The sequence below is a fragment of the Adiantum capillus-veneris genome, chromosome 13 (genome assembly GCF_014529385.1).
Source record: "Adiantum capillus-veneris isolate H3 chromosome 13, ASM1452938v2, whole genome shotgun sequence".
Classification (NCBI taxonomy): Eukaryota; Viridiplantae; Streptophyta; class Polypodiopsida; order Polypodiales; family Pteridaceae; genus Adiantum; species Adiantum capillus-veneris.
In genome coordinates, this window is record NC_140943.1 from 156,185,272 (window position 1) to 156,208,185 (window position 22,914).

Consider the following 22,914-nt stretch of genomic DNA (forward strand, 5'->3'; position numbering starts at 1 on the left):
GGTCCACCACTTGTCCAATCTAACTCTATTGAAACATAGACAGAAGCAAAAGTCCACCACTTGTCCAAGCTAACTCTATTGAAACATACAGAGAAACAAAGGTCCACCATTTGTGCAAGCTAGGCTTCATTGAAACATGGAAAGAAGGATGCTCCACCATTTGTTGAAGCTAACTCTATTGAAACATGGGGGTTTACCTTCAAGGTCCACCACTTGTCCAAGCTATTATCGCTAGTAGCATGAGTGGTTTTGTGTCAAGATTCACCACTTTTTCACTCTATGTCATTTTATTAAGAATATTTGGGTATTAAGGTCCACCACTTGTCCAACCTAGCCATAAGGCTATATCTTAAAGGTTATTCTTTCTCACCACTTGGAGTGACCATGATAGATTTTACATGGGGTTTAGTTTCAAGGTCCACCACTTGTCCAAGCTAACTCTATTGAAACATAGAGAGAAGCAAAGGTCCACCACTTGTCCAATCTAGGGTCCATTGAAACATGGAGAGAAGGATGCTAAACCATTTGTCCAAGATAAGCTCCATTGAAACATCAAGAGAAGTAAGTTGCACCATGTCTCCAAGATGCTAGGCTCCATCGAAATACCATAAACCCATGATATTTCGTAGATGGGGGGTTTAATTTAAAGTTCCACCACTTGTCCAAGCTATTATCGCTAGTAGCATGAGTGGTTTGGTCTCAAGATTCCGCGTTTCCACTCTATGTCATTATATTAAGAATATCTCAGTGTTAAGGTCCAGCACTTGTCCAACCTATAAGGCTATATCTTAAAGTTTATTCTTTCTCACCACTTGGAGTGACCATGATAGGTTTTACATGGTGGTTTGGTTCCAAGGTCCACCACTTGTCCAAGCTAACTCTATTGAAACATAGAGAGAAGGCAAGGTCCACCACTTGTCCCAGCTAGGGTCCATTGAAACATGGAGAGAAGGATGCTCCACCATTTGTCCAAGATAGGCTCCATTGAAACATAAAGAGAAGCAAGATGCACCATGTCTCCAAGATGCTAGGCTCCATCGACCTACCTTAAACCCACGATATTTCATACATGGGGGGTTTACATTCAAGGGCCACCACTTGGCCAAGCTATTATCGCTAGTAGCTTGAGTGGTTTTGTCTCAAGATTCACCACTTTTCCACTCTATGTCATTATATTAAGAATATCTGAGTGTTAAGGTCCACCACTTGTCCAACCTATAAGGCTATATATTAAAGGTTATTCTTTATCACCACCTAGAGTGACCATGATAGGTTTTACATGGGGGTTTGGTTCCAAGGTCCATCACTTGTCCAAGCTAACTCTATTGAATCATAGAGAAAAGCTAAGGTCCACCACTTGTCCAAGCTAGGGTCCATTGAAACATGGAGAGAAGGATGCTCCACCATTTGTTCAAGATAGGCTCCATTGAAACATGAAGAGAAGCAAGCTGCACCATGTCTCCAAGATGCTAGGCTCCATCGAAATACCTTAAACCCACAATATTTCGTACACGGGGGGTTTACATTCAAGGGCCACTATCTGTCCAAGCTATTATCACTAGTAGCATGAGTGGTTTTGTCTCAATATTCACCGCTTTTCCACTCTATGTCATTATATTAACAATATCTCGGTGTTAAGGTCCACCATTTGTCCAACCTATAAGGCTATATCTTAAAGGTTATTCTTTCTCACCACTTGGAGTGACCATGATAGGTTTTACATGGGGGTTTAGTTTCAAGGTCCACCACTTGTCCAATCTAGGGTCCATTGAAACATAGAGAGAAGGATGCTCCACCATTTGTCCAAGATAGGCTGCATTGAAACATGAAGAGAAGCAAGCTGCACCATGTCTCCAAGATGCTAAGCTCCATCGAAATACCTTAAACCCATGATATTTCGTAGATGGGGGGTTTACTTTAAAGGTCCACCACTTGTCCAATATATTATCCTTAGTAGCATGAGTGGTGTGGTCTCAAGATTCACCACTTTTCTAGTCTATGTCGCTATATTAAGAAGATTTGGGTGTTAAGGTCCACCACTTGTCCAACCTATCAGGCTATATCTTAAACGATATTTTTTCTCACCACTTGGAATGTGCATGATATGTTTTACATGGGGTTTTGTTCCAAGGTGCAGCACTTGTCGAAGCTAGATCTATTACATATATATTATACATACAATATTCAACTAGATTCCCTACCTATCATGTCCAGTAGCATGGATGCTCCCGCTTTAAGGTCCACCACTTGTCCAACCTATACTCTCTTATGTAAGGGAGATCTCCCTATAAATTCAAAACCTTCCCGCCTAAGTTTAAAATTCAACATCTTATCGCGGCCAAAATTCAAAATATCCCTCCCAAATTTTAAATATCCCGCCTAGATTTTAAAATATCCTGTCCAAATTTTAAAATTCAAACTTTTTTATAAAATTTAAATTTTACCACTTAAATTTAAAATATTCCACGCGAAATTGATTTTAAATTCAAGTTTACCACCACAAAAAGATATCATTATCCCACCTAAATTCAAATATGCAAACCTCAAATCATTATATTGTACATAAATTCAAACAAATTCAAATTAACAAGCCTAAACTGATATTAGTTTGCACAGATATGAATTTATCACACCTAAATTATGTCACCATGTTAGAGAGAGTGGTTAGAGAATTTGAACAAGGTCCACCACTTGTCTTACCTAGATACCAAGAAGGATTGAGTGTACAAGGTATTGTTTGGAGGTCCTTATAGTCCACTAGTCTCAAGTTCCACCACTTGTGGTAAGGGTCACCAAAAAGTGTATATATTCATCCAAAGAAATACACATATTTTTGGTCTACATGTCCTAGTTTCAGCCATTTATGTCCATTAGGTGTATCACTAAACAACACTACTTTTGTTGAGAAACAGAAGTTACAATCATATCTACAAATGGATTAGAGGAAAATCAGCTCAGCATACATCCAGAACTCGCTACAAGAATCGACTTTAACTGATCATGCAAGTAAGTCTTCGATTCAAGTTTACTAGTATTACAATGTGTTAGTTATTTGTGTTATTTATGTATGTATATATACTATGTGTGCATATCGTAATTAAGTGTAATTGTGTATCTGCATTATGTATGAGTATTACGATGAAATAACACAAATATTCATACATACACATAGATAACACAGACTCACACATACATGAGCATGTATTTTCAAGAGAGAGATAGCAAGATACAGAGATAGATAGATAGATAGATAGCGAGCGAGAGAGAGAGAGAGAGAGAGAGAAATACCTGTTTTCTAGAGAGAGGAGAGAGAGAAAGATAACAGATTTCACTGTGTTTATGTATGTGGAAGAGAGGAAGACGATGTATGGGAATATGTGCACGTATTTTCAAGAGAGAGACAACAAGATAACAGATTTCACTGTGGTTATGTATGTGGAAGAGAGGAAGACGATGTGTGGGAATATGTGCATGTATTTTCAAGAGAGAGAGAGCAAGATAACAAATTTCACTGTGGTTATGTATGTGGAAGAGAGGAAGACGATGTGTGGGAATATGTGTATGTGTGCGGGAATACTTTTAAACTATGTATCTCTGTATTTTGACGAGAGAGTGTGTGTGCAATAAAGAGTTACAAAGAACCATCTTCTCTATGTGGAGAAAGACAGAGAGTGAGAGAGAGAGAAATACCTGTTTTTTCTCTATTCGTGAGGTGTGCAATGTCTCCTGAGAAGAAGCTATGCCTGATCTTGCCCTTTTGGAAAGCGTTGCATACGATGCTCTTTCTTTATCTTGTGCGCGAACTGTCAATCCTGTGCGCTCCACCTGTGCGTTGTGTATGATGCTGGGTTTGCTCCTCTACACACGCGTATACTCCAATTGTGTGCGATCCGTGTGTGCTTTCTATGTGTTTGCTGCTCGCCTACTTTCTCTGTGTGCGTTGCTCGTGCGCTCTCTCTGTGCCTAATCTTGATAGGGTTTATTAGAATGCCACGTATGCTACAAGTCCATGTTTTCTCATAGGATTAAAAAAACCAAAAGCAGTATAAAACATTAACCAATTCACACGGCCAAAATTAAAGAAATCATGAATTCACTTTTTTAAAAAAAATCTATGGGCGCTGCCCCTAGCCCCGCGGGGGCGCTGCCCCTCGACCTTGACCCCGCCCGGGGTGTTGCCCCAAACCCCGCCCGGAACAATATCCCAAAATCAGCCTCCCAAGCCCCGCCATCGAGAGCACTATATTCCACATCCCCATGAAGAGCGCTACCCCCAAACCTCACGTGGAAGCGCTGCCTCGTCAAATGCACCCCATTGTGGCATTGCCCTAAGACCCCGCATCTGGAGTGCTAAATGGAAACATTATTCATTAGTGAAATTTTGACATAAATTATATTTAGCATATACTTAAATATAATACAAATATTAACATATTAACTAAACTACTAATTTACTATAGCAGTTCTAGATTATGTCCCATACTATATTTAAGGTGCCAAAGGTTTGGCCTTATGGTCCTAGATTTCGCCAAGTGTTCAACACATATAGGACCAAGTGCACACTGTGCCACAAAACTTGGCCACCACTTCACTTGACAAAGTTTAGGCCACATGGTCAATCCTAAGTTTCCAATGTTCTTATTATGTCATAAGAGACCACTTCTTTTTTGTCACCTTTTTCCTCGTGGAAAACCTAGGCTTGTTTTCACATACTCAGGCACTTCAAGCCATAATAAATTTTCATTACTCTTCAGAAACCCTTTTGTTCAAGTCTTTGAAAAAACGTTTTCTAAGGCCACCCTAAACCATTTTCATTTAGGGGTGTCTAAAACTAGCTTTTTGGCAATTCGAGAAGAAAATGGTCAAAGTTTTATACTTAGTTTTAACCACTTGACCAATTCAAATATTGGAAAGCAAGGTCTTGTAATACTTTTATTTGGACATCACACATTAAAACTAGGTCCCTCACTTGTCCAAGCTATGCTCTAATACAATAAAGGACTTTTGGTTTCAAGATGCAGCACTTTCCCAACCTTGATTCCATTAAAGAAGCTAGCTCTACTTAGACATTTAATAGAAAGGTCCTGTATCAGTTCACATTGAACATTTTCCATGACAGCTAGGTCCACCACTTATCTAAGCTATGCTCTAATAGAGTAATGGGGTTTTGGTTTCAAGATCCACCACTTGTCCAAACTTGATTTGGGAAGCAAGGTCCTATAATAGTTTTCTTTGGATATTCACCATTACAACTAAGTCCACCACTTCTCCAAGCTATGTTCTAATACACTAAGGAGATTTTGGTTTCAAGTAGAACCATTTGTACGACTTTGTTTTTGGAAGTAAGGTCTTTATATAGTTCAGCTTGGACCTTGGACATTGGATACTACAACTAAGCCCACCACTTGTCCAAGCTATCCTCTATATATAGACAAAGGGTTTGGGTTTCAAGATTCAACACTTTTCCAACCTTTCTTCCATTAAAGAAAGGAGGGGCATTATAACTAGGTCCACCACTTGTCCAAGATATGCTCTGATTTAGAAAGGGGATTTTGGTTTGAATAATCCACCACGTGCTCAACCTTGCAAGACTCAAGGGATACTTGAACATTGGAAATCATAGTCCTATAGTAGTTGATATGTGGCAGTGGGTATTACAACTAGGTCCAACCTATGCTCTCATATAGAAAATAGGCTTTGGTTTCAAGGTCCACCACTTGTCCAACCTTGCTTCCATTAAAGAAATGAGGGGCTACGTAAACATTGGCAAGCAAGGTAGCAAGGTCCTAAGGTATTTCACCTTGGATATTGGACATTATAACTAGGTCCACCACTTGTCCAAGGTATGCTCTGATATAGAAAGGGGATTTTCATTTCAAGGTCCACCACGTGTTCAACCTTGCAAAACTCAACGGATACTTGGACATTGGAAAGCATAGTCCTATAGTAGTTGATAGGTGGCAGTGGGTATTACAACTAGGTCCAACCTATGCTCTCATATAGCAAAGAGGCTTTGGTTTCAAGGTCCACAACTTGTCCAACCTTGCTTCCATTAAAGAAATGAGGGGCTATGTAAACATTGGCAAGCAAGGTAGCAAGGTCCTAAGGTATTTCACCTTGGATATTGGGCATTATAACTAGGTCCACCACTTGTCCAAGCTATGCTCTGATATAGAAAGGGGATTTTCGTTTCAAGGTCCACCACGTGTTCAACCTTGAAAGACTCAAGGGATACTTGGACATTGGAAAGCATAGTCCTATAGTAGTTGATAGATGGTAGTGGGTATTACAACTAGGTCCAACCTTCCTGTAATATAGCAAGGAGGCTTTGGTTTCAAGGTCCACCACTTGTCCAACCTTGCTTCCATTAAAGAACTGAGGGGCTATGTAAACATTGGCAAGCAAGGTAGCAAGGTCCTAAGGTATTTCACCTTGGATATTGGGAATTATAACTAGATCCACCACTTGTCCAAGGTATGCTCTGATATAGAAAGGGGATTTTCGTTTCAAGGTCCACCATGTGTTCAACCTTGCAAAACTCAAGGGATACTTGGACATTGGAAAGCATAGTCCTATAGTAGTTGATAGGTGGCAGTGGGTATTACAACTAGGTCCACCAATTGTCCAACCTATGCTCTAATATAGCAAGGATGCTTTGGTTTCAAGATCCACCATAATTTCCAACCTTGCTTCCATTAATATAGCAAGGAGGATTTGGTCTCAAGGTTCCCCACTTGTCCAACCTATGCAAACCTTTTTCATGTTGTAGCATGATTTTTTGTTTGAAGAGTATTTTTCTATAACTATGGATTTAACAATGTAATCTTTTTCACTTATAGGATGGACTTCGAATCTGGGGAGAAAGTACATATAATACTTGACAATGAAATTGTTGGTATTGGTTGTGTGTGTAGAACAGATCCAGATTCCAATTGTGGTGGTACAAAGATAGGGCAAGGAAATGTCTCCATACTAGTGGAGGAATTCTTGAAGGATGTGGTCCTACATTTTCCTACAATGGATACTTCATCTCTCTAAGGCTCATTATGGAGTGTTGTTCGATGGTCAAAGCTTCTTTTGCAATCTTTTGTATTAAATGGGAACTTAATTGATCCACAGGAAATCTACAATGGTGATGAAGAACATGATCATTCTGATCCTCTAGTTACAGATGCAATACCTATGACAAGCCCAGAATTTGAAGCAGTGATTCGAGAGTCTTGGAGAAATCAGAGGGTCCTTTTAAAAGATGACACAATGATGAAAACCATGAATGAAGGGACCATCTTATATGTATTTCCACATGATTATGTCAACTTTCAGGAACTTGGTCATGATTGTGTGGGTGTGGGTATTGAAAGAGAAAATGCAAGCATTGATGATGTGGTTGAAGTGGGTAGCATCACTTTGCTAAAGTGGCCCATCAAGCAGACAACAATGTTGAATGGGAGCCCATTACAACGCTTTGTTCCTGTTGATGGCATGCATGCTACATATGAGGATGTATCCAACGATGACAATGTTAGAAAAAAATTGATGGGAGTAATTTTGTCCAATTGTCAAGGAAGAGACGATACACTTTCATGAACAGGACTTAAAAATCAAAAGCAGCACCAGCTTCGACTTTTTACCTTTCAAACAAATCAATTCAAAGGGTATCATGCCACATAGAAGAAGAACACTGCTAGATGGCTCAAGAGAGACTCAATTGGTGATTCCATCAACATACAAACAAGTGGATATTTTATGTGAAATCAACATGACACTTGACCAAATGGGCTATGAGGAGATATCTCAATAAAGGCAAGGTTAGAAGCTAAACCTTCTCTTGAAGAGAGAGCTCTTCTCTTGATGGAGAGAGAAGTTCACATGGCACAACAAAAGAGTTGCAGAAGCCTATATTATGCATAGTGCACGTATTCAGAAAATCAACCACAAAAATATGTATGCATAATCCATGATAAGATGGATCAAAAGAAGACTGCCATTCCTAGATTACGCATTGTTCCTAAGGGTGTGGATTCAGGATATAATCTGCAGGTGGCATTAATTGGCATGATCATGCACTCATGGACATGGAGAAGGTCATTACGAACACTTTGTCTTGAATGGTTTGTGGCCAGCTGATCCAAATCTTACAATTGGCTCAATTGCTAATTGTTTACATAACCTAGAGAGGATAGATAAGCATCCTCTTGGTGATCTAGTAACAAATGGACTTCCAAGGAGCAATATTTCACTACTACATGCTTTGAACTCAAGGGATGCTTTGGACTACCATAACTTGAGTGATGGAAAAGAGCCCATTGTGCAGTCGTCAAAAATTGCAGAAGAGGAATTGGGGTCAACATTTCGCAGGTTGCCAGAGAACTTGTTGCTACAATTGGATAATTGTGCAGGGGAAAACAAAAATCGATACTTTTTTGCCTATTTGTCAATGCTTGTTACAAGGGGTGTTTTCAAAACCATCCAGCTGGGATTTTTAATGGTTGGGCATACACATGAGGACATAGACGCCATGTTCAGTAGGTTTTGAGAGAAGTTGAGAGTTACACAAACCTATACTTTGCCACATTTGATGCATACATTACGAAACAACTCATCTTCATCTCCAGCTCCATTTTTTCTCACAAAGATCCCCGATTTCAAGCAATATTGTGATGGCTATCTTTGTGATGGACAAGAAATACTTGTTGGACATTCCAAACCACTTCAGTTCAGGTTCTTTATGCAGGATGAGACACCAATGATGCAATATAAGGCACATGTAGGTGTATCAAGTTGGAGTGGAAGTATTCGCCTTTGGAAAACAGACACAGAAGGCAAGCCAATGTTACCACATGGAGATCCACCTCTAGTACAAATGGCAGAGTATGTGAAGGCCCACAAAGAAGTCATTTTGTGGCTAAAGAACTATATAAAATTTTGGAAAAATTTAGGGAATGGTTCAAGTATTTCGCGATATTATAGACCCGTGATAGATTATTGGAGTAAGGTAATTGAAGAGATTGGAAAAGCAATCATATCAGAGGGAGTCTTGTATGAAATGTTTTGTCCAAAAAATCAAGAATGTTCTCACCTACAAAGAACTACAATGAGTTTGCAACAAGGAGTAGAAATATTCCTAGGCCTTGAAGAGTTGAACAATCATTTTTGTGGGCCTCAACGAGATAGGCCAAGGGAAGAGTTTGACCCTATGTCTGATGTGCACCAAGGTGACTTTCTTATGCTTGTTTCGAGTGATATAGAAATCTATCCAGTGTGGCTTGCAATGGATTTATCTGACATTGATAATGAGCCTATATCACCAAAATACAGAAAAATCTTGATTCAATATTGGGCACCTTGCGCGAGAAAAAGTGGGATGACAGATACTCAAGCTTACAATAATTGTTGGAAGGGTTATTGGGCTGTCAACTATAAGGACCCACAAGGGTGGGAAACTGTAGATGCAATTGTTTGGTCCTGGTGACCCAACAAAGAAGGACCATTTTCTAGAATAAAGATTCCAGGAATGCATGCTCTAAAAGCCAAAGAATACCTCACTCGTGCACATCAACCACACTTGGATAAAAGTTCAGATATGGTATCAAATGTAGAGTAGAATTATGTGGAGCTTCTATTGTGACTATACTAGTCAATAACAAAATCTTTTTTGTATCTTCCTTTGTTTTATGTAATTTGTAGTTATTATTCAAATCCATGTGTCGTACATCCTATTGACTTTTGGTGTTTATCAACACCACAATCCTATGAGATTTTCACTTTATTTACTAACCACACACATCAATTTTTCCCACTTTAAGTGGAAAATTCCCAAATTACATGAATTTAGTTGATTTGGAGATTCCCATAATGTGAGATTTTTACCAAAATACCTAATATGGTCTTTGAACATTTATCTGGATTCTTTGAGTTAAATGAAAAGGCGTGAATTGAGGTCCATTTTGATCATCCATTAAAGCCAACCATGAAGCTCCCAAGAAAGCACACCTCTCTTATCCTCTGATTTTGCCAAAATTTCAGCAGACATGGACAAGTAGATAGAGAGAGAGAAAGAGAGAGAGAGAGAGAGAGGAGGAGGTGCTTGTCGTCCCTGCTTGTGAGAACATACCTAGAGCATACGTACCTGGAGTGGACGCAAAGACCATTAAATACAATGATGCAATGATGCAATGACGCATATAAATACAATGGCGCAATGACGCATTCTTCTTCTATTCAACTTGAGTGATGGTGGAAGAGGCAAGTCGATAACTCAAAATTTTCAATCGAAAGAGAGAGAGAGAGAGAGAGAGAGAGAGAGAGAGAGAGAGAGAGAGAGAGAGAGAGAGAGAGAGAGAGAGCGCATACAATCAAATCTTGTAGTTGAAAAACAAGGCGGTGGAGCTGCATGTGGCCATGGATTGCCCAGGATGTGAGCGCAAAATCAAAAGAGCGTTATCCAACATGGAAGGTACTTAAAGAGCTAGAGTTTTTACAAAACAGAGAAAAATTGTTCAAAACGGAGAATCGTACAAGAATCTGAACTATCTCTTTCTTTTTTGACGTAGAACTTGAAGGTTCTTGTAGCTTTGGAATGTTCAAAGGCTAGCAGCAACAGAACACGTTCTTCTTCTATTCAACTTGAGTGATGGAAGAGGCAAGTCGATAACTCAGAATTTTCAATCGAAAGAGAGAGAGAGAGAGAGAGAGGGAGAGAGAGAGAGAGAGAGAGAGAGAGAGAGAGAGAGAGAGAGCACAATCAAACCTTGCAGTCGGAAAACCAGGTGGTGGAGCTGTATATGTGGCCATGGATTGCCTAAGATGTGAGCGCAAAATCAAAAGAGCGTTATACAACATGGAAGGTACTTAGAGAGCCAGAGTTTTTACAATAGAGGTACACCGATCGTGATCGTTGACCCCATGTCACAAATTTGGAAGATTTTTGCACAGTAGCTAGCCCTTGATGTCTTGATACAAAGTGTCTTTGTATTTTTGAATTTGGACATGTTTTGACCAATGAAAACCAAAATCCCAGGTGGTTTTGCGGTTATTGGTCTGATTGTGTAACTGGGACTTTTGACCACTTTCTTTTGCTTTTTTGACCTTGCTCCTTTTGGAAAATATATTGCACTAGATGTCAGCTATCTACTCGTAAATTTTCAATCCAAAATGTCACTGGGGTACACCGATCGCGATCGTAGTTCCATCTCCTTTTTGCATGAAATTTTAGGAGTTGATAGACATGGGTATGATTAGTCTATTCCCAAACCCACTTTGCATTTGGATCACCAAAAGTCAAGATTTTACAGTTTCTGGGTCTGTCAGGCTAGTTTTACCCAAGTGGCCCGATTTCCTTGATTTTTGATGTTTTTGGGTGTGGTTGTTTTAGACAAACATGTTCAGAATACTATCAGGAAGGCACATGTCAAATCTTGTACAATTCTGGCACTGAGGTACACCGATCGCGATCGTAGCACAAAGGCCAAATTTGATGAAATTTTACAGGCTCTCTCTGACAAGTATTTCCCAAGTTTTGGTGCTACCACTTTGTGATTTGAATCAATTTCAGCTCTGTTTGGTCAGATTTTCTAATTTCAGAGTCTTATGGCCCTTTTGCCAAAGTTATGGTTTTCTTGTGTTTTTGACTCTATCTTTTGCCCCAAATCTGACTAGAATGTGATTTACTTATCCTACTCCTAAGTACAAAAATGAAAGAGCATAAGAAAATGAATCAAACAAAACAAACACGATAAAAAACGGATGATGGATCAGTACCCAATCGATACAAAGAAATTTGAAGAGAAAAAATGCTTTAAGCAACCTCACTCACAACTCCCTATATCTCTCAAGAGTAGATCTAGCCAGCCCCCCGACCCTAGACTCCACTAAGCACTAAACCCTTGTCTAGATTCTTCACTGAAATGTAAATGGAATGGAAATTATCTTTTGGAACAATAAGAAAACTCTGAATACGCACTTGGTCACTCATCACCTAAGATTCATTCCCCGGCAATGGCACCAATGTTTGTGGGTCGCCGCGACGGACGTCCATAGCATAGCTCTCAAGCATCAACATAAAATTATTGATACAGGGGAAGTGACTCGGATGAGGCATGGAAACTCACTAGGGTGTCAATCCTAATGAAGTGAATTCAAAGAGATGCAACTACTAACTCTACAAGAAAAGCAAGCGCACTAAAGCCAAGTAATCTGCCTATGTCTACACAACTCTACAGTCATCACACCTGTTCACCATGCAAATCATATCGGAATCGCACGAAACTTGAAGCAAAGCTACAGTGGACTATAAGGAACATATCCTATCACTGTCACAGCATTCTGGAGAGGTACAAAGATTGCGATCATTCATCCCACAGTATGTAAAAACAGTAAATGGATGTTCCTAAAGGGTCGTTTTTGGGTCCCTGAAGCCTCTCCTAGGGTCAAAACAACATAAAATACGCATATAAACACTCAAAACAGCAATTTAAGGCCTAAACGGATGCGTTTGAAACCTTCACCGAATCTTGAATGCTTACACTTGAATGAAAGAGCAGAGTAAGAGGAACACAATGCAAGAAAAAAAACTGAATTTGGATTACCGTAGCCACAGAAACGATGATTACAAGCTTGAGCAAAGAGGCAGCTCTCTGTGCGTAATGCAATAGTCACTTATCTTCAAAAAAAAATGATCTCCCTTTCACACTAACCTTAGTGTATTATATACCTAGGGCTCTCTAAAGTGGCCGGCGGCCAACTTCTCATGGACCTTTACATACATCACTGGAAAAATTACATCTTTGACTCACACTTGACATAGGCTTTTACAGGGTTTGATGTATTAAACATTGGAAAAATAATGTGACCACATCAAAACTTTGGCCGGCTGACCCAACGGGCACCTTGGCTAGGTGGGAACTTGTATGTTGTTATCACCTCCAAACACCACGTTGTTCTCTCCAAGTTGTACTAGAATGCATCCTATAACATATGATGATGCATCTATGTGGACATGACATATCTTAGTCCAATTAAGAGCTTTCAATATACGAACAAAAATCAATCTTTGCTTTAATGTTTGGAATGCTTCTTCATAGGTCCACTCGCATTTCATGATAGAGGTTTGGAAATAATTGCAAACATATAGATAAATCCTCAATAATATCTTCAATGGCTCATAAAGGCTTGTACCTTTCTAACTTTAGTAGGTCTTGGTAGAGCAATAATCACTTGAATCTTCTCAAGATCCGCATAAATTCCATTCTTGGGCACAATGTATCTTAGAATCTTTCCTTGTCTTACCATGAAGACATATTTCTCTAGGTTCAGTAGGATAACCCCCAGGTATATAGATCTAGTTAGCTATGAGCATGAGCGTATTTCGTCCATCATATAATGATTTTTTGTTGGTTGTGTAATATATGATGGATGTGCAGCATCATTTGTATCAATCCAAGATGGATGACCTTCATCAACATACGCATTACTTTCATGCTCTCCCTCATAAGTTTAAATTGGCTCTTCATAGTAGAAAGTTAGTGGTAGTATTCTCTAACTCACAAGTATTTCTACATGTTGTGTATATCTTACGATCACTCAGGTTGCTAGCCCAACACTGGTTGAGGTTTGTCTCCCACTTGGGTTGCATTATTTGTGCTTATTTGGTATCTTGGTGATGGTGGCACTGGTTGCACCCCTAAATGTCCATATGGCCTTTTGCTCACATAGTTGTTGTTATAAAAACACTCTCCCGTTTTGTGGTTGGTCCATTTTTTCTCAATAGCACACCACTTTAAAGTATTTTTTCATTGGTAGATGGTCTAGGTTGAGTGTCACACCATGGGGTGGGATGATCCCCTCCACACATGTCACATCTCCTTATTGGCTATTGTCATACATTGGGGTTCTGTCTATAGCCTTGGTTCATTCTCCTTACCACTTCTTAAGCCAATTGTCAATGTATGACATGGTACGATTTCGAACATTCCATCTTCTTGTGGATTCAAATGTCATTGCAGAGGTATTACTAGTCACATTTTTGCATCTTTTGTCACATCTCTGTAAGCCTTACAATTGTTACCTAGATAGAAATCTTCTCTAGTAACTTGCTTAAATGTTTTGAATACTTTCAAATGTAGGTCCTTCTTAAGAGTATCATTCCTCAAGCCCTCTATAAAGAGAACTAACAGCCTCTCATCTTCTGGTACCTCTCTCATAGGACACCTCTCTATATATATTTTTGAAGCAAAGCAAAGCTTCCTTCAATTCCGTATTCTCTTTTTGCTTGAATGCATAGATTTGGGACATGGTATTATTCTTGATTTTGCTTTTAGAGAGTTCCTTAGCATGAAAAAGTTTGTCTATGTTTGGAAAATCTCCTTTGTTCAGAGATTAGAACCACATCAATGTTATTTCTTCCAATGTTAGCCCAAATCCTTCATACTGTGGTTGAAAATCCACAATCCATTCAACTCTCAAACCTTGTTTGAGGTGAAACATGACCATATGGATATCTTGATCCGTTATACTTTTTGGAAACTGTAACATTAAATGGCCTAAAAACTTGTGTGTGGAGGAAATTAACATGAACATAGTGGGCATTTCATTAGAATAGATTCCTAATGAGAATTACAAGAGTGCTTGGGTGGAGAGAGCAACAAAAATCATAACACCTAGTTAGATAGCATGAACAATACTTTCAAAAGAGAGAGAAATTAAGCTATTGACAATAGTTGAGGACCGGAGTTGCATGGACCCGGTCCCCCCTCCAAAAGGCTTTGTATTATGGTTTCTCCCATCAAGAGAGACATTGTACAATACAATTCTTTGTGTTCCTTCAAGAATAGCTAGTGCAATGAAGATGAAAGCTTCATGCACTAAGGAAAACACTTATCAACCACAACATCAATTGTCTCCGGTCTCAGACCCAAGACCTCACACACCTTCGAAGATGGTGAGAGCTCGTGGGGTATGAGAGTAGATTGAGAGAAGGGAGTATTCTTACGAGAAAGATGTACATCTCCTCACATAATCACTCATATTAGCATAGCTTAGCTTAGTAATTAGCATGGTAGAGGAGATGAGCATGCATTGAAGCATGGCTCTTGGTTGGATTTGCATCACAAAGCCAAGAGTTGTTGGTGTAGGCCTTCCTTCTCAAAATCTTGGAGTAGGTGGTAAGCTTTCCATTTAAGCTTGAGAAGGAGAGAGAGTATTCTTTACTTCACACATGAGATTGTGTGAGTGTGTGTGTGATAATGCCTTGCAAAAAATAGCCCCCTCTCTCTCTTGGTCAACCCCTCTTGCTATTTTCTCATGCTACCCTCCCATTGGACCTCCCTAGTGCTAGCCAATGACAATTAAGCAGCATAAGTGATAGCCTTCTAACATGTGTCCCCCTTTCCCCCTTTGTGAGAGCTTTAGGTAATTTAATAATTCAACTAAACTCTCATTGGACCCTTTTGCCTCCTCGCCTCAATAGGAATCAGGCAAGCCATTGAGTTACTGAATGCTCATTCGACCCCTTTGGAGACTGTCCAGTAGTCTTCTAGAGGGATTAATTCGCATTGGTTCTTTTATTAAGTGTTTTTAAATTAATTAAACTAGATTTAATCTATCCTAATTCTCATTGGTCCACCTCCAAGACCATCCAATAAGAATTGGGTACACCTTGTGGGCATCTGGGCTAGGGAGCTGACATGTGTCCCTCATTCCCTTTGTGTAAAGGGAGCTTGTGTGTGTGTGTGACTTTCGCTCTCATCCCCTACAAGCAAGGCTCGCCCCCTCCTATGTAGGGATTTGTAAAGACTTTTGGGACACATACAAAGCATCCAATTCCCCCCATGGTTGACCTTTGGACACAACCTTTGAATTTTGGAACCTTAGCATTTTGGAAGTCTTACTGGGCTGAACCTTAGGGTCTTTTTATCCCATTTTTGCACATGGATCTTTTGCAGATGGCCCCCTCTTTGGATCCCTATTTTCCCTCCTTTGGATCCCTACTGTGGCCGGTCTGCTAGATTAACCAATATTCTAGCTTTTTCTCCCCCGGCACTTTCCCATATTAAATGATCAGTTTAACATGATAAAATCATTTAGGAGAATTTGATATTGATTATTATGACATTACCTCTCTCTTGAAATCATAGTCGTCCTCAACTATGGGGTAGAGAAGATAAAGCATATTCATTAGTCCTTTTCTTAGCGGGTAGAGGATCCCTATGTTACCCTACAACATCATTCCACAATGGATGACTAGTCCATTTGGCGCTTGTGAGCCTGAGGTTGACGCAAGCATGTCTGCACATTAGTACTATCAATCTTTTGTAGTAGAGTGACAAGCTATACTTGGTGTTTGGGAGACGTCGTCTCCACAAACTTGATCTAAGCATGCATACTACTTCATTTTTGTGCACAATAAAGAAAAAGAGAGTATTATAAGACAAAAACTTTTTTCATTTTTATTTTGTACATTTGCTTACTCTTGGGAAGCATTGTAAGCATTAACAAGGTTTAGGTTATCCTTTAATTGTATGCCTTGCATCCATCTAGCATCTTCAAAAGGATAATTCTTAAACTTAATAAGATATCGTCGGATAGTCTTACCGCCTCTTAGTACCTTGTCTTCATGTTGGAGAATGGACTCGGGCTGCAACAATTCTTCTTGGTCCTCGATCTCCGGTGGATCTTCAGTAGTTGGTTCTTGAGGTGGCTCTCCTTTGTAAGGCTTTAATAGGCTCACATGAAAAGCATTGTGTATGAGCCAATGATTGGACAACTTGAGTTGATAGGCCATCTCATTGATTGGCCTAAGAATCTGGAAGGGACCATAGTACCTTTTTGCTAGTTTAGCAGAGTACTTTTGGTGTCCCGTAGGATTCTTGCCCGTCATGTGCCTTAATTGAGCCTTGGGAAATTTTAATAAGACCCAATCATTTTCTTTAAAGGCTTGGGCTCTTTTGTGCTTGTCAACACCAACCTTTTGCCTTATTTGTGAGATAGAGATAGCATCCTTAATCTTTTGAAAAGATTCTTGTAGGTCTCGGCTATACTCATCTGCAAAGCAAATATCTTCCCATGTACCTTAAGTAGCAAGGGACTTTTTGATCTTCCCTCAATTACCTCAAAAGGTGCTTTTCCCGTGGAAGTATGTACAATGTTATTGTAAGCATACTCCACTAAGGGTAAGTACTTCTCCCATTGGGATCTTTGATCTACTTTTGTTACATAGGCTTTTAGTAGATCGAGAATTGTTAGGTTAGCTATTTCACTTTGGCCATCCGTTTGTAGATGATAGGCCGAAGAAAAGTTTAGCCTTGTCCATGAATTCTCAAAGAGACCCTTCCAGAAATTACTGGTCATTCTAGGATCTCCATCTGACACTATGGACATTGGCAAGCCATGGTACTTGAAAATTTGTGAAATGAAGAGGGTTGCCATTTGATGGGCTTTGATAGTCTTTTTGACAGGTATAAAATGAGCTTGTTTACTTAACCTGTCTACTATCGTCCATATTCCCGTATTCCCATGGATAGACTTAGGCAATCCAAAGATAAAATCCATGGATATGCTCTCTCATGGTGAATTAGGGATTGGCAAGGGTTGAAGCAATCAAGTTGCTTCCCTCTATCAAACTTTGTCTTTTAGAAACATACTCTTGTGTGTTCACTTTCATGGTAGGCCAATAGAAATATGTTTCAATTCCCTTTTTAAAGGTAGATTGAATCCCTCTATGCCCTGCATAAGGAGGATCATGAGATTCATACATTACTTTCTCACGTAGTGAGTTAGTAACGCATAGTCTATTGCCATAGAGAAGATAACCATCTTGTAAAGTAAATGGTTCTTCTTTCTTCCCTAATGCAATGGCTGAAATCACATCTCTAAAATCGGGATCAATAGCATACTCATCTATCATTGAAGATAGATAATTGTGAGTTGCTATGGAAACCGCATTCACTCTCGGCCAGCAATGTGAGCAATATGAAAATGAAATTGCGAAAGGAGATTTGCATTTGTCGAAGAGCTTGGTCTACGTCATGAAGTACTTAAGACTTTGGTGATCCGTTTGCAGAATGAAAGGAGTCTCCAATAAATAGTGCGTCCATGAGTCTAAGGCATGTAGAACTAGAAGGAGTTCCTTTTCATATATGCCCAGAGCTTGCTCAACAGGGTTGAGCCTTTGACTTTCATAGCCTATGGCGTGCCCTTGTTGAAGCAAAACAGCTCCAAGGAAATCAGCACAAGCATCACATTGGACCTCAAATGGTTTTGAGAGATCTGGTAGTGTAAGCACATGTTGAGAGATAAGCTTTTCTTTAAGATTTTTTAAAGAATTGTTCTCCATAGCAGACCATGTATACCTAACGCTTTTCTTTGTTAGGTCATGTAATGGTCCCGCAATTTTTGAGAACTTTTCTATGAAACGTCTATCGTATGCCCACATACCTATAAAGCTTCTTCAAGATTCTTTGGTTTAGGCCATCCTTTTATTACCTATAACTTTGATGGATCCATTTGGATGCCATCTTGAGAGATAATGTGACCTAAATACTGAATCTCTTGCAAGAAAAATTCACTTTTCTTTCGATTAACATAAAAGTTTATTCTCTCTTAAAACTTGAAATATTACCTGGAGGTGTTGCTTGTGTTCGTCTAATGAATTAGAGTAGATGATAATATCAACAAAGAACACTCCAGTGAAGGTTCGATGAGGCTTGAACAACTTCTCCATTAAGCGGTTGAATGTAGCTGGTGCATTGGTCAAGCCAAAAGGCATGAAAATGTATTCGTAAAGACCAAATGTGGTGCGAAATGCGGTCTTTACAATGTCTTGATCAACTATTCTTATTTGATGATAGCCACATTTAGCTCAATCCTACTGAAGTAGGTCGATCCTTGTAGCTTATCAAATAGGTCTTCTATCCTGATAGTGATCCTATTTAGTGCTCTATAGTCGACACACATACGATATGTGTCGTCTTTCTTTTGCACTAATAGCACAGGTGAGTAAAATGGAGATGAGCTAGGCCTAGCCTTGCCGTTCTCAACTAACTCATGCACTTGCCGCATAATCTCCTCTTGTTGAGCTTGAGAAACTCTATAAGGAGGTTTGTTAGGCGGTGAACTTCCTGGAAGAAGTATAATTGCATGGTCATCATTACCTAGTTTAGGAGGTAGCTCACAAGGGATGTCGTCAATAAAGACATCTTCAAACCCCTTGAGAAAATTTTATAACTCTAATTCCTTTTGGTTGATTTTATTTTCTTTTGCTAAAGCATGAGGTTTATTTTGAGAATCTTTAACAAAAATCACGTACACGAAAATAGAGCTCTTTATTGACTTGTTGAAAGCTGGTGTATGTACAATGGGGATAGTGTTACCCATTTCCTTAGCATCTATATACATGTCTTTTTCCTGAACTTAAAGGAGATTCTCCTTTCAGGGAATTTAACATTGGCAGCCAGGCGGTCAAACACGGTGCCCCAAGGATTACATCCTCATGTTTGAGAGGAGAGATAAAGAAGTCCTCTTTGTCCACATAGCTTTGGATATGAAGCTTCAATTTCCCGATTAAGGGAGTGACTGAAGCTTCTTGCCCATTGAAAGCACTGTCTACGGGTAGAACATCTCCCATCTCATAGGCTTGTATGTCTAGCTTGGTGGAAAACTCTATAGATATAAAATTGTGAGTAGAACTAGGGTCAAAGAGAATAAAAGCATCATGTTCTCTTACCTTTCCACAAGCATGGCATAGAGTAGATCCTTTGTGGTGAGTTTGGTGAGTCTCCTCCTCTTGGATTTCAACCAAGGTTGCTCTAGGAGGATCTTGGCGGCGGTTGTTCTTTTGGGGACAAGCGCGGTACGCATGCCCTTGTTCGCCGCACTTGAAACACCGGTATCCTTGCGATAATGCTCAAGCTCTTCAGGAGAGAGTTTGTTTTTACCTTTGTAAACTCCCTTTTCTTTAGCTTTGTTGGAGTTTCCCTTAGGAGACTTTTGGACATTGTACTTCCTCTTAGGCTCTTTGGAACCCTTGTTTTCCGGGGGCTTATTATTTCTTTTAGCCCCCGTTTGGAAATTGATTCGAGAGGACACCATAGTATGGTGTATTACCGCCAATATGGTATGTGGCATTTGGGAGTTGACATACTCCGCCATTTCTTCGGTTAAGCCCGCACAAAATTGTTGCTTTTTCTCTCCAAAATCCAACTTTTGAAGACAGTGGCTTTGAGTTGTAGGTCCCAAAACTTGTCTACATATTTTTGTATGGATTCATAGGGAAAAAGCTTTAAGTTTCTCCATTTGATGATTACTTTGTCTTCGGCATCGGTGGCCAAAAACTGCTTCATAATGGAAGCTCTTAAATCTTTCCATGTTCGTGGAGCTTCACCGTTGGCTCATAGGCTAGACCACCATTGCCTGGCGGACTTTTGAAAGTGCATAGCTACATGGCGTAGCTTAGAGGACTCCGTGAAGCCCTCATCTCCGAACACCGCATCAAATTGTTGGATAAAGGCCAAGACTTTGTCCGTAGCACCAAAGGTGCCATCATAGGTAAGGAAAGAGATGCTCCTCCCTCCCTCTTTGAACTTCTTGAGCTTGGACGACCTCTTCCACGCGGCATATGATTTCCTATGGCCTCTTATTTTTGATGGTTCAAAGGTTGCACCATCACTTTCTTCAGAAGGTGAAGAATTTGAGGAAGGTGGAGAAGAGGGTGACCTCTTTCTTGCCTTTTTCTTGTCTTGATCTTCGTCATCTTCACCATCACTTTCATAAGAGGAAGAGGATGAAGAAGATGGAGAAGACGGTGTTCTCTTTCTCGCCTTTTTCTTCTCTTGATTTTTATCATCCCTCTTTGAATTATGGTGTGGAGAAGGGTGTGATGGTCTTCTCTGCTGTGCTGGTGATGGAGAGCATTTAGCCCGCCGTATTCATGGAGCCATCTCCACCAAGGTGGCGGGAGACTCACTTATTTCTCGTTCCTTCGGTGTAGGCTCTTGAGTTCTCCTTTGGGAAGGAGATGCATCATCAAGAAGTAAATTATTGAGCCCTTCGTATGGATTCTCTTCTTCTTCCCGAATCGGAGAGAGACCTCTTTTGGAAGTCTCACAAGGAGGCTTCCTAGGTGTTCTCTCCTCATGGTGGTGAGATTGAAGAATCCCATGAGCATGGAGCCGCCGTTGCACTTTACTTTGGAGAGATGGATTGCCCATGGTTTGTTGAAGCCTAGAAACAAGATAGTTAAGAAGAATTAGGGCATCATTAGTAGCTTGCTCATTAGCAAATCAAAGTTATAAACATTAATTTCACTCTCTTTACTATTGTCAGCCATTCTAACAACTTTTAGGTGTAAACTTTTTAGGTGTACTTTGGCACTTCAATCCCTAGTTGCTACTCCTCTTTACCCCTTTAGAAAAAGCACTCACGCTATTGTACCTGTGGTTCGAATACCATTAATTGCAAGGAATAGAAGAGAGGGTCGTTCAACACCAAAATAGCACCGGCTCCTGTCAAGCTTCTAATAGCTCAATAGTGGTTAAGCCGTAGGCAAGCCCCGTAGGACTCCACTATTAAGACCATAGCTCTCGACGGTGATGCCCCGTTAGCTGCACAAAGGCAGGCGCACTGCAAGGATGAAAAATCCCTATTCTACTTACTCTCACATGCAATTAATAATAGCAACCATTTATAGCTAGCTTGAGGAACTCCCTTCCTGAGAAAGAAAAGAGAAACCTTGTGCTCTGATACCAATGTAACATTTAATGGCCTAAAAACTTGTGTGTAGCGGAAATTAACATGAACATAGTGGGCATTTCATTAGAATAGATTCCTAATGACAATTACAAGAGTGCTTGCGTGGAGAGAGCAACAAAAAGAATAACTCCTAGTTAGATAGCATGAAAAATACTTTCAAAAGAGAGAAAAATTAAGCTATTGACAATAGTTGAGAACCGGATTTGCATGGAGCCGGTCCCCCCTCCAAAAGGCTTTGTATTATGGTTTCTCACATCAAGAGAGACATGGTACAATACAATTCTTTGTGTTCCTTCAAGCCTAGCTAGTGCAATGAAGATGAAAGCTTCATGCACTAAGCAAAATACTTATCAACCACAACATCAATTGTCTCCGGTCTTAGACCCAAGACCTCACACGCTTGCAAAGATGGTGAGAGCTAGCGGGGTATGAGAGTAGATTGAAAGGAAGAAGGAGTATTCTTACGAGAAACATGTACATCTCCTCACATAATCACTCATATTAGCATAGCTTAGCTTAGTAATTAGCATGTTAGAGGAGATGAGCATGCATTGAAGCTTGGCTCTTGGTTGGGTTTGTATCACAAAGCCAAGAGTTGTTGGTGTAGGCCTCCCTTCTCACAAGCTTGGAGTAGGTGGTAAGCTTTCCATTAAAGCTTGAGAAGGCGAGAGAGTCTTCTTTACTTCACACATGAGATTCTGTGAGTGTGTGTGTGATAATGCCTTGCAAAAATCAGCCCCCTCTCTCTCTTGGTCGACCCCTCTTGCTATTTGCTCATGCTACCCTCCCATTGGACCTCCCTAGGGCTAGCCAATGACAATTAAGTAGCATAAGTGATAGCCTTCTGACATGTGTCCCCCTTTCCCCTTTTGTGAGAGCTTTAGGTAATTTAATAGTTCAACTAAACTCTCATTGGACCCCTTTGCCTCCTGGCCAATAGGAATCAGGCAAGCCATTTGGATGCTGAATGCTCATTGGACCCCTTGGGAGACTGTCCAATAGTCTTCTAGAGGGCTTAATTCTCATTGGTTCTTTTATTAAGTGTTTTTAAATTAATTAAACTAGAATTACTCTAGCCTAATTCTCATTGGTCCACCTCCAAGGCCATCCAATAAGAATTGGGTACACCTTGTGGGCATCTCGGCTAGGGAGCTGACATGTGTCCCTCAT